The 12654-nt window shown below is 38.8% G+C and overlaps 1 pseudogene; it reads left to right on the plus strand.

The window, feature by feature from the left end:
- Nucleotides 1-9991: 9991 nt before the first annotated feature.
- LOC138151857 (eukaryotic translation initiation factor 1A, X-chromosomal-like) lies at nucleotides 9992-12123 on the plus strand (annotated as a pseudogene).
- Nucleotides 12124-12654: the final 531 nt, after the last annotated feature.

Consider the following 12654-nt stretch of genomic DNA (forward strand, 5'->3'; position numbering starts at 1 on the left):
GGTCTTCAGGAGAAGTCAGGTGAGGTCAAGGGTTTAAGGGTGGGAAGTTGCTGGAGGCTACCTGGAGACTACAGACAATGGTGGGCTAGGCCAGTTCAGGGGTGGATTGATATTTTGATAGGCTCAAGGGTGGGAAGTAGATGGACAATGGAGGGCTAGGCTAGTAACAGAGGTCTGGGCCCAGCCACAATATAAGGCTTATGGCCTCATGCAAATGCCTCATCAAATAGGATGATTTAGTCAGAGTTCAAGGGATTTCTAGAGCCTGCATCTCATCAGTGGGAGACCCCACCCAACTAGAGAACCTTACAAAGAATTTAATTTAAGGTAATTTCAGCCCATTGTGTTCTACTGAGGCTTAGGTTGTGGTAGATCTTTGTCTAGATTATGAAACTGGGAGTGGTCTAGGAGAGAGAATGATCAAAGTCAAGTCCCCCAGCCCCAGCAGTAGAATGGGTCCGCCTCTCATTCTTCTCATTAGCTGTTAAACAAGCAGAGTTGATTGCCACCTTCAGGAACACCCAGTCTTCCAAGGGCACATAAGTATTGAGGGGGTTCCATGAGGGGTCTTTGGCATTTGAGAGCATCACTGACCCCTTTTATTAATTATCTGCTAGCATGATTAATAAAATGATTAATTACCAAGAAACTATGTCTCTAAAACTTTTTATATGTCACACTATCTGAGATCATACAACTAGTAGGTATCAAATGCAGGATTTGAGCCAAGGTCTCTCTTGTCTCCAAGTCCAACCAGACTGCCCTTCAATACCCTTCCTTTTGCCAATTTCTTGTTTTGTTTTTGTTTTAAAAGCTGACGGTCTATATATACAGATCAGGTTGGTTCAGGTCAAGCTGCTATAATTACATACAGTATTATTTAATCTCTATCCTTTCTTTCAATCTGGTATTGATTTTGACATGTGCTCTGACCAGTCAATGATGCTGATTTTGAAACATCTTCCACACCCTAATCAGCTGTTTCCTGTCCATTACATCTCTTAATGAAGGTCAAAATCCCATCAGTTTCTTTAGCAATTGTCAGATTGTTGACTCATATAGTCCAGTGTAGTCCAATATAGCCCCTAAGTCTTATTCACATGAGTTGCTGTCTAGCCATGTCTTATCCTCCTGCATTCTTACAGTTGGTTTTTAACTTAAGTGCAAGAATTTATACTTATCCCTATTAAGTTCTTAAAAAGCATACTTTGGATGACTTCATCCAAGTAACCACTAATAATGCTTGACAGAGGATTTCAAATAGATACTCCTCAGTTGCTGTCAAATAATTAGTCAACACTCCTATGATCATTCAATTAGCAATAATCCACCACACTGTAGAATCATCAAGCCAATAATTCTCATTCTTGTTCACAGGAAGATCAGGGAGACTGTCAAATGTCTTATGGAAATCCAGATGATGTCTACAACATTTCCCAAATCTGTAAGCCTAGTGACATAAAACTGATGATTGTCAAAAAGCAAAATTATTTTCCTATTTTGATAAGAAAAACAGAAAAGTTCATTTTTACAAGTCAGACCCTCATGGATTTCTTTTTCAAGATTCTTTCTTCAGCCAGTGGTTGGCAATGTCTATATCAGGTATGAGTTTAGATAAAGATAGAAATTGCAAGAAGTATGGAAAAATTTAAATTCTCTGAAGTTTTGGTGAATTATGGGTTTATGATGCTTGTCCTGGTTATCGGAAAACCAATTTTAGGAATATGTATTAAATTGAATATAGAATTCCAGAGAACAGCAAGGAGAGGTAAGAAGGTTTTCTTAAATGAGCAATGCAAAGAAATAGAAGAAAACAATAGAATGGGAAAGACAAGAGAAGAAGATTAGACATATCAAGGGATTATTTCATGTAAAAATGGACATGATAAAATAAAAAAATGGTAGGGATTTAACAGAAGTATAAGAGATGGCAAGAATACACTAGAACTATACAAGAAAGATCTTAACATCAGTGATAATCTTAACATCAGATGCAGTTACTGATTCAGAGCCATACATGCTGGAGAATGAAGCCAAGTGGGCCTTAGGAAGCATTACTAACAATAAGGCTAGTGGAGATGATGGAATTCCAATTGAGCTATTTAAAACCCTAACAGATGATGCTATTAAAGTGCTGCATTCAACGTGCCAACAAATTTGGAAAACTCAACAGTGGCCATTGATTTGGAAAAGATCAATTCAAATCCCAATCCTAAAGAAAAGCAATACCAACGAATGTTCAAATTACTGAAGAACTGTGTTCATTTCACATACCAGCAAGTTTAGGCTTGAGATTCTGAAAGCTAGGCTTCAGCAATATGTGAACTGAGAATTAATTACCAGAAGAGCAGACTGGTTTTTGAAGAGGCTGAGGAACTAGAGGCAAAATTGTCAACATTTGGGGGATTATAGAGAAAGCAAGGGAGTTCCAGAAAAACATATACATATGTTTCATCGGCTACACTAAAGCCTTTGATTGTGTGGATCAAAATAAAGTGTGGTAAGTCCTCAAAGAGATAGGAGTACCAGATCATCTTACCTGTTTCCTGGGGAACCTGTATGCTGGCCAAGAAGCAACATTTAGAACAGGACTTGGAACAACTGGTTGGAAAGGGAGTATGACAAAGCTGTATATTGTTACCTTATTTATTTAACTTATATTCAGAGTACATCATGTGAAATTCGAGGCTGGATGAATCAAAAGCCAGAATTAAGGTTGTTGGGAGAAACATTAACAATCTCAGATATTAAATGTTACCAGTCTGATGGCAGAAAGTGAAGATGAATTAAGAAACTTCTTGATAAGGGTGAAAGAGGACAATGTAAAAGCTGACTTGAAGATTTATATATATATATATATATATATATATATAAGATCTTGGCTACTGGTACCATCACTTCCTGGCAAATAGAAGAAGAAATGGGAACAGTGTCAGATTTTATATTCTTGGGCTCAAAGATCACTGCAGACTTTGGCCATGAAATGAAAAGACTTGCTCCTTATAAATATGGACAACACTCTAAAAGGCAGAGATATCACCTCGCTGATAAAGGTTCATATAGTCAAAGCTATGGTTTTTATAGTAGCACTGTATGGCTATGAGAGTTGGACTATAAGGAAACCTGAGTGCAGCAGAATTGACACTTTTGATTATGGTGTTGGAGAAGAATTCCTTTTGAGAGTTCCTTGTAGAGGAAGAAGATCATATCAATCAATACTTAAACAATTTAATTTAGACTATCCACTGGAAGGTCAGATACTGAAGGTGAAGCTTAAATACTTTGGCCACATAATGAGAAGAAAGGACTCATTGGAAAAAACTTTGATGTTGGGAAAGATTGAAGGCAAAAGGAGAAGGGGATGGTAGAGGATGAGTTGAAAAGATAGTGTCATGGAAACAACAAGCATGAACTTGGATAGGTTTTGAGAAATAATGGAGGATAGAAGAGCCTGGTGTGCAATGGTCCATGGAGTCATGAAGAGTCAGACATAATTGAACAACACTAAATCATATTGAGATTTGTTTTGCAAAAGATTATAGCAGAAACATCCAAGAATCTATATAAGTAACCTGAATCAGAGAAGCAGATCTTCTAGGAGAAGCCCCTTTCTTCAGAACTACTCTGAGTTCAGGGTCATTCCAGAATGCTCAAGAGGAGATATTTTCATAAACCAGACAACTGCATGGGACACAGGAGCCTAAGATATAATATACTGATAAAATGGACATTTGGAATGGATTACTAGGAAAGAGAATGAATACTCACCCTTCCCTTCTCATTCCTTTCCCTCATGCCCCTGATAGAGTTTGTCAATATGTCAGTCACGGGTGGTCTCAAAGACTAAGGTTTCTTTCATCCCTTTTCCCATATATTATCATTGAGCTTTAGAATGAGTGTAAATACTAATCTTTTTTTACAGCATTTTTTTTCCCGTAATCATTGCTTCAGTTTTACTATACATTATGGGGTGATAGACATACATGATTTTTACTATACTATGATTTGTAACTTTTATCAGATTAAGTGATTCATGGGAGGCATGGAAGGAATTGTAAAATTGAAATTGATTTTTAACTAACTCTATTTTGCTAACATTCACCCAAACTAGATTTAATATTCCTTTTTCTCAGTTCCTTCCCTTTGTAAACTTTAACCACCACTCACATCCTAGAGAAACTTTCCTAAAGGTGAAGCTTTTGTCTTATAGTTGCCTCCATCTTTGTAACCCCACCCATCACCCACTTTCCAGAGAAAATGCTTTAACCTAAAGGTCAAATCTCATCAATCTAAACTATTGTAGCAACCCTTATTGCCTGGGAACCTTTGTTTAATGACTCAAATCACAAAGTCTTGGCTGTGGTTAAGGGGGTTTCTGAAGCAGACTCTAAATGATGTGATCTCAATTCTGACTATGTCATCAATAATCCATCAGAAGACACAACTGTGTTACTCAAGATTTTGCTCTGTCATTTTGGTAATTGAAAGAGGTCAACTCAATTTATTGGTTACTGCTAATACAACTAATAAATTGATCATGCTCAGAACTTTGTCTCTCAGTTTTCCTTAATTTTCAAAGGTAATACTGAGAACTTTTGCATTTGGGATTACCCATATTGTTAAGTGTCTACTATGTGCCAAGCACTGTGCTAAACTCTGAAGATACAAAAAGAGACAAAAGACAGTCCCTGCCCTCAAGGAGCTTAAAATCTAACAGAAGAGCCAACATTCAAATAAATATATACAAAGCAAATGATATACAGGATAAATAGGAAAGTATTAAAAGGGGGTAAACACTGGAATTAAGAAGGGTTAGTTAGCTTCCTGTAGAAGATGGGGTTTTAGATTCTGGGATCCTACTGCCCAGGGAAATAAATCCCCTCTTCTTCACGAAGCCGCTGAGGATCATGAACACTGCTCATTAATTGCTGTCTCAGGTTGAATGGATACACATGTCTGCTTCTGCTATGTTGCTCCACAGGAACTCTTCCACTTTTCCTACCAGTGCTGGAGGGAGCTCAGCTCAGACATCTCATTTCTTACCTGGGACTTCGCTGACTTTTTCATCATATCCTCAGATACCTCCTTCTTCCTGCTTTTCAGTCTTTTGTGTGCTGCCTTCCCTCATTAAATTGTAAGCTCCTAGAAGGCAGGGGCTGTCTGTGGTTTGTTGTTGTTTGTATTTGTATCCCACTATGCTTAGCATAGTGTCTGGAACATTACTGGTGGTTTGTCGTGTTAAATTGTTTTCCATCATGTCTGACTTCATGACCCCATTTGGGGTTTTCGTGACAAAGATACTGGAATAATTTGCTATTTCCTTCTCCAACTCATTTTACAGATGAGGAAACTGAGGGCAACAGGGTTAAGTGATTTGCCCAGACAAGACAGCTTGTAAGTGTCTGAGACCAGATTTGTACTCAGGAAGAGAAGTCTTCCTGATTCCAAGCCCAGTGCTCTAACCACTTCTCTATCTAGCTGCCCCAGCAGGGGCTGTAACAGTCAACTAATACAATCCATATGGGAAAAAGAATCTCCCATACAGCATGTCCATGAAGTGGTCAACCATACTCTGCTTAAAAATCTCTAGGGAGGAGAAACCCAGTGTTTCTTAAGGCAATCCATTTCAGTTATGAGAATCATAATTATCAAAATGTCCCATTTTACAGATGAGGGAACTGAAACTCAGAAACATTGTGATTTGTCTAGTATTGTACACTTAGTAAGTGCCAAGAGTCAGGGTTTAAGCCTGTATTCTTTTGACTCCAAAGTCAATGCCTGACCTATTCAATGTCTTCATTACCTTCCATGGAGAGAGAAATATTGACCTGCCAATGGATTAGATGATGGTTAGGCATAGGAGAGGCAAGGTGGGAGGTTAATACTTGACCCAGATAAACACAGTATCCAGGATTTAACACTGCTAGAAAAGGATCTTAGAAATCTTCTGGTTCAAACTTTTCATTTCACAGATGAGAAAATAGATGCCAAAGCAGCTAAATAACTTGCTCAAGGTCATACAGTCAATCAAATAAGCATTTGTTAAATGACTACTGAGGATACAAAGATAGAATGTCATGATCCCTGCCCTCAAAAAGCTTCTGTCTTCTTAGGGAGACAAAATGAACTTTGAAGCATTGAATCAAATCCTGTGTTCTTTTCACATCGTCTTTATCCTGCTCTGTGCCTCAGTGACTTCACTAGAACACTTTGCACGGATTTACACATAAATCTTTGAATTTTTTCCTATTCTTTATTCCTTATCCACAACAATATTCCAATTGCATTCAAGCCACAGTTTATTCAGCCATTCCTGGATTGTTGAGCATGTGGGGTTTTCCTAACCTTTTGCTCTTACGAATAATCAGTGCTGTGATTAGTATTTCTTTCCAAGTAGGTCTTTTCCTCATTTCAAGAAAGTAACTAGGTCACTGGACTGAAGAGTCTGAACAATTTTGCAACTTTTATTTTACAACTTATAGAATTTTCACCTCCATTATCTTATTTGATCCTCACAATATCCCCACAATAGAGTAGAGATGAAGATTTCCACTTTGACATGAAGAAATTGAGGCTTAAACAAGTAGAATGACTTACCCAAGGTAACACAGGGGCATTAGGAGCAAAGTCAGAACTAGAACACAGCAGCCAATGATTAGGTATGGACTCTGGGAGCCCCCTTGAGCTCTCCTTGAATCTTTGAGGTATAGGTTCTGGGAACCCCCCTTGAACTCTGATTAAATCATCCTATTTGATGAGGCATTTGCATGAGGCCATAAGCCTTACATTGTGGCTGGGCCCAAACCTCTGTTACTAGATTTCCCACCCTTGAGCCTATCAAAATATCAATCTACCTTTGAACTGGCCTAGCCCACTATTGTCTGTAGTTTCCAGGTAGCCTCCAGCAACTTCTCACCCTTAATCATTCACTGACCCTCCCCAAACTCTTCCTCTAGATCACCCCTAGATTCCTCCCACAACCTTCTGTATATAAGACCCCATCTTGTCTCCATGTGTGTGAGAGTGCCATAGAATGACCTAACACAGACTTAACTCTGTCTAATACGAGCTAACTTTTAATAAACTTTACTTTTCTTTGACTGAGAAGACTTGAGTCGAATTCATTTGGCAGGACCCGGTGTGTTGGTATTTTGGGGTCTCCAGAGCAACCCTAACCCTCTTTATGGGTAACCTAAAGAAGAGGTTGGACTCTGGGAGCCCCCTAAATAAGAGTGAAACCACTTTCATGAAGACACCTGACCATTCTGGTCCAACTTTTCTGGTTTCCCATAGCATTTAATTTTACTGCATATTTCAGCACTTGGCAAATGCTGCCTTGAACTATCATCTAATTGTTTAAGATAAATCTTATTTTCTCAGAACCTTTAGAAGTAATTTTTGTACCTAGGGAAAGGAAAGGGAGACAAAGATCCCAGGGCATCTTTTTGAATAATCTCATAGCTTATAAATAGTTCGGTTGTATTTCAGTGATATCTGACTCTTCCATGACCCCATTTGGGGTTTCCTTGGTGGAGAAATGGAATGATTTCCCATTTTCTTCTCCAATTCATTTTACTAAAGCCAGCAAGGTTAAGTGACTTGCCCAGGGTCACACAGCTAGTGAGTATCAGAAGCTAGATATTAAGTCAGGATGATAAGTCTTCTTGACTCTAGGCATGGAACCCTATCCACTGTGCCACCTAGCTGTCCTAGTTTATAAATACAATCCCATCCAATCCACCAAATATTTAAATACCTACTATATGTACTAAAGACGCAAAGACAAAACTGAAAATCAGACCCTGCTGTCAGGGAGCTTGGTGGGATAGGGATACAATATGTACACATATAACTTAAATACAAGATAATTTGAGGTAGGAAAAAATCCTAATAGCACAGTACCTGGCACATAGTAAGCATTTAATGAATGCTTTAGCTAGCTAGAGTCATGTCTCAACTATTACATTCTGGAAAGGCAGCATTGGAGCCCCAAAGACCTGAGTTCAAATTTTACCCCTGACACTTACTGGCTAAGTGACTATGGGCAAATCATTTAACCTGTCTGACTCTAGATATCCTCATCTGTAGAATACATAGATAGTTATACCTCCCTTTCAGAGTTATTGCCAGGCTCAAATGGAATAATTTATGCAAAATTCTTTGCTAACCCTAAAGTTCTGTATAGCTATCAACTATTAAATACCCTCTGAGTCTTGTTTTCCTCCATGCTAAACATTCCTAGTTCTTAAAATGGATCCTTCAATGGCAGGTCTCCAAGTCCTTTACCATCATAGTCCCCTTCCTCTGGATACAATGCAACATGTATCACTGTCTTTCCTAAAACATGGCACCTGTAATTGAATACAATACTCCAGATGTGGTCTGATGAGGTGTCTAACCAACAGTTCATTCACTCTTATTTTTGTTTCTAATTTGAAAATAATGGGCAGACTCACTTGAAAATCTCCAAAGCATTTGTTAGTGACAAAAATATAAACAAGCAAATATGCACAGACATCAATAGTTACAGCTACATCTTGAGGCTTATAATAAAACATGTGCTATTCTCTTGCTATTTTTATGCCAGGCCCCCTTCAGTCTGGTAGCCCACCTCCCTCCCTGGGACCCTGGACTCCCAATTGGCAAGATTTCACTGTATCTTGCCAAGATCCAGATCCAGCATTCTGCTCTCCAGCCATCTTCAAATAAAATCCATATTCCATTCCAGGAAAGAATAAGCCAAATAACTCTCCTATCATTCTAATGCCAATCTCTCTGACTTTCCTATCAAAAACACTCTTCTTCCTGGCTACCACTCCCCGACGTATGTATTGTTGCTTGGCCATCTCAGTTGTGGCCAACTCTTCATGACCCCACTGTAAAGTTACTGGCATGGTTTGACATTTCTTGTTCTAGATATGTAGTTTTCCTTATTAGAATGCATACTCCTTGAGGGCAGAGACTGTCTTGCTTGCCTGTATTTTAATCTCCAGTACTTATTATAGTGCCGGGCACAAACTAAATGCTTTTTATTTAATTAGGTTGCTCGTTCATTTAGTGCTGAAAAGCTTTACTTGTTTTTTGTTTTTTAAAGGTCATAATAAAGCAAATGTTATACATCTGTGTAACTGAGAAGCTCTTGATCTTTAGAGGTTATAAGAAAACAAACATATTCATGACGTATTGAGCAGCTCTTTATATACAAAGAAGAATGCCATCAAACAAGTGTGCAGTTTTAGAGATATTGAAAGTATATATATTTCATAGTGTAAAGTAGAGGTTCTTGCCACTGGGCTGATGGTCTTTTTATTTCATAAAGCTCTTAGAAGAAGGGTTTTTTTTTGCTTTTTTTTTTGAGGGCTATTGGGGTTAAGTGACTTGCCCAAGGTCACATGGCTAGTTTTTGTGTCAAGTGTCTGAGGCCGGATTTGAACTCAGGTCCTCCTGACTCCAGGGCTGGTGCTCTATTCACTGCATCACCTAGCCACCCCAGAAGAAGAGTTCTTACCCAGACATTCTGGGCTCTAGCTCACAAATCTCTGGAGATGCAGTTAGTATAGGACTGGTGGGTTTTTAAGGCCAAGTGTTACAGAGGCCAGTGATAGCTTGGTGAATGGCTACCTCATTATTCTATGGAACTGCGTTTTATAGTTTTCTTAGAGCCAAGGCAATAATAGATTAGACCTTTGCCTATTTGTTATTCAACCTTTCTTTTTCAATTAGGTGACTGAATTCTCAAAGGTAGATCTTGGCTAATTAATTTGGAAAAAATCCTAACATGGAATTTTCCCAACAGGTCAAAATGAATATTTGAAAGTTATTGACACACTCCATGCCCTCTGGTGTGTCCATCTAGTTTCCTAACTCTCAGTCTCCCTTCGTTCTTCCAAGTGTCTCCCTTCTACGTGACCTGGAGAGGCAAAGTCCACCTGTGCATCCTTCAGAGGAGCCAGTGGTTGAAAGACAGGGACCCTGCAGAGGCTGCCCAACCATGCTCAAGAATAAAGGTAAGGGAGGTAAAAACAAACAAAAAACAAAAAAAAAAAATGGAAAAAAAACAGGCACAGAGGAAAGAATGAAAATTATTCTGAAAAAAAAGAGTTGATCTCTAAAGAAATGGACAGGAATATACCTAGGTGAGCAAAATGTTGGGAAATGGATGATTAGAAGCAATGTGTTTTGATGGTGGGAAGAGGTTAATTAATTTCACATCAGAGGGAAATTAAGAAAAAATATTTGAATAAATACATCAGACATTATATTGGTTAGTGTAATAGTAATGTAATTTGAAGATCCCCTTGTATTGGCAAGCACTTAGCACCTTGTTTTAAGTGTCATTGTATCAAGTATTATGATCCAGAACTTGTGAATCCCACAGTGGGAGGAACTTCCTGTTGTAACAGGAAGGGGTGGAACAGGGAGGAGCAAATACCTTATATAAGGAAAAGCCCAAGCTGAGAGAGGCCAGAATTTCTTTCAGCGAGCATGTGGAGGCTGAGCTACTGCTGGACTGAGGACTAAACTGAGAATTGAGAAGAACTGAGAAGAGAAATGAGAATTGAGAACTGAGACAGAATTTCTTTCAGCGAGCATGTGGAGGCTGATCTACTGCTGGACTGAGGACTAAACTGAGAATTGAGAAGAACTGAGAAGAGAAATGAGAATTGAGAACTGAGACAGAATTTCTTGGAATAAGCCACATGGAGACTGAGGAGGAGAGGCCGAGACTGGAGAAAGTGATTTTGATTTTGAGAACAGAACTTGTGGAGGCATAGCTTCTTCTGAGAGCCAGCCTGAATTTCTGCTGAGATCTTTCTTCTGGGAACTTCTGCTGAGAGCTTCCGAGAACCAGCCGTAACTTCACCTGAGGAGCCACTGTGAGTGAGAGAGGAGGATCCCTACTTGAGGGAATCTGTTCTGTTGTGAACACTTGGGAATGTGGGTATTCACTGTATTAACCATGTGTACCAACTTCGTGGTTACTGTAATGACTTTAACTTTCTGTTTCTGGGACTTGGTTTCCTGGTATTTGAATAAGGACTTGATGTGGACTAGACACTGTGAGCTTAATATGGAACAGGAGCTGCAGAGAGAGCTGGACAAGGAAATAGGAGCTGTCTGCCTTTGAACTCAGGTGGCAGTTGGTTAGATTCAGGCAGTAGCTAGGACCATGAAAGAGGAACCATGGAAGCTGAGAGCCTGCCTTGAGTCAAGATGAAAAGACCTTTCCTTGGGTATCTAATGCTGATAGATGATATTGTAACTTGTGATTTTTTTTAAAGCAATTGGGGTTAAGTAACTTGGTTCAAGGTTACACGGCCAGTTATTTCTAGGTGTGGTGCTAAGTATCTGAGCCCAGATTAGGTCATCCTGACTCTGGGGCCAGGGCTCTTACTTACTGTGCTACCTGGCTGCTCCAACTTAATTGTGATTTAGAGTTGGATGGCCTTTGTACTTTCCACTACCCCTTAAGCGAGTACTGAGTAGTGACCAATGAAACTTTAACTTACTTGTGACCTAGGGGTGGATGGCCTTTGTACTTTCCACTACCCCTTAAGAGGGTACTAAGTAGTGACTGATGATGTTGTAACTTAATTGCACTCCATGGGTGGAAGACTTTGACTTTTGTACTTCGTGATTGATTTGAGGACTTTGTGATTGACCAAATGAATGTACTTTGCTTAAAACTATTTGATCACTTCGGTAAAAACTATGTGGCTATTTTAGGGATAAGTTGTAACATTGTGAATGATGTACCTGGATTTTCTTTGAATGCTTTGTCTTAGTTTGTTACTGAATAAATAGAGAGTGTACTATATTATATAATCAGAACCTTGAAAGTTGTTCACAGCAGCAGTCCTCTGAAAAGCTGCTCATGCTTGACTTTACAGTTGGTCTCTGAGACCAGCACCCCTTTTTTACCTCCCTTACCTCTGAGACTACCAGTATGATAAAGCCAATGTCATACTAAAGTACAATGTAGATGAAGCACAAAGTTTAAAGGCATAAGGGGAACTTCCAGAGCATGCCAAAATCAATGAAACAGACACATTTGGTCCTGGAGATGATGAAATCAAGTTTGATGATATCAGAGATGATGATGAAGACATTGATGCTATTTAAATTGAATTCAATATTTATATACTGATTTTTCTGAGGATTGTTCTACTTTGATATTTTTATTTGGATTTTTGGCCAAGTCCTATCCAGTTAAGAAGAGTGAAACTTCATTAGCATGAGTGAAGCTTGTTGAATTGGACTAATTTATTTATTTATTTATTTGCTTTTTGGAGGGCAGTTGGGGATAAGTGACTTGCCCAAGGTTACATGGCTAGTTTTTGTGCTAAGTGTCTGAGGCCGGATTTGAACTCAGGTCCTCTTGACTCCAGGGCTGGTGCTCTATTCACTGCACTACCTAGCCGCCCCTGGACTGATTTATTTTCAATGTTTGTTTTAAAATATTTATATTTCTTTAAAAACTGATAATGCTGAATAGCTTAAGCAAAATTGTCTCTTTGATGAATTAGATCTTCAAAGTTTGGGTAAAAAATAATATCTATTTGGTTGTTGTTGTTTTAAATGCATTACTGCCTTTCCTATTTCGACCTCCTGGCTTCCAGTAAATTGATATTTTGAATAAATTGTTTCTCTGTG

This window comes from Petaurus breviceps, unplaced genomic scaffold (genome assembly GCF_028583685.1).
Source record: "Petaurus breviceps papuanus isolate PSGF00001 unplaced genomic scaffold, PetGlider_PUasm1.0 90919, whole genome shotgun sequence".
Lineage (NCBI taxonomy): Eukaryota > Metazoa > Chordata > Mammalia > Diprotodontia > Petauridae > Petaurus > Petaurus breviceps.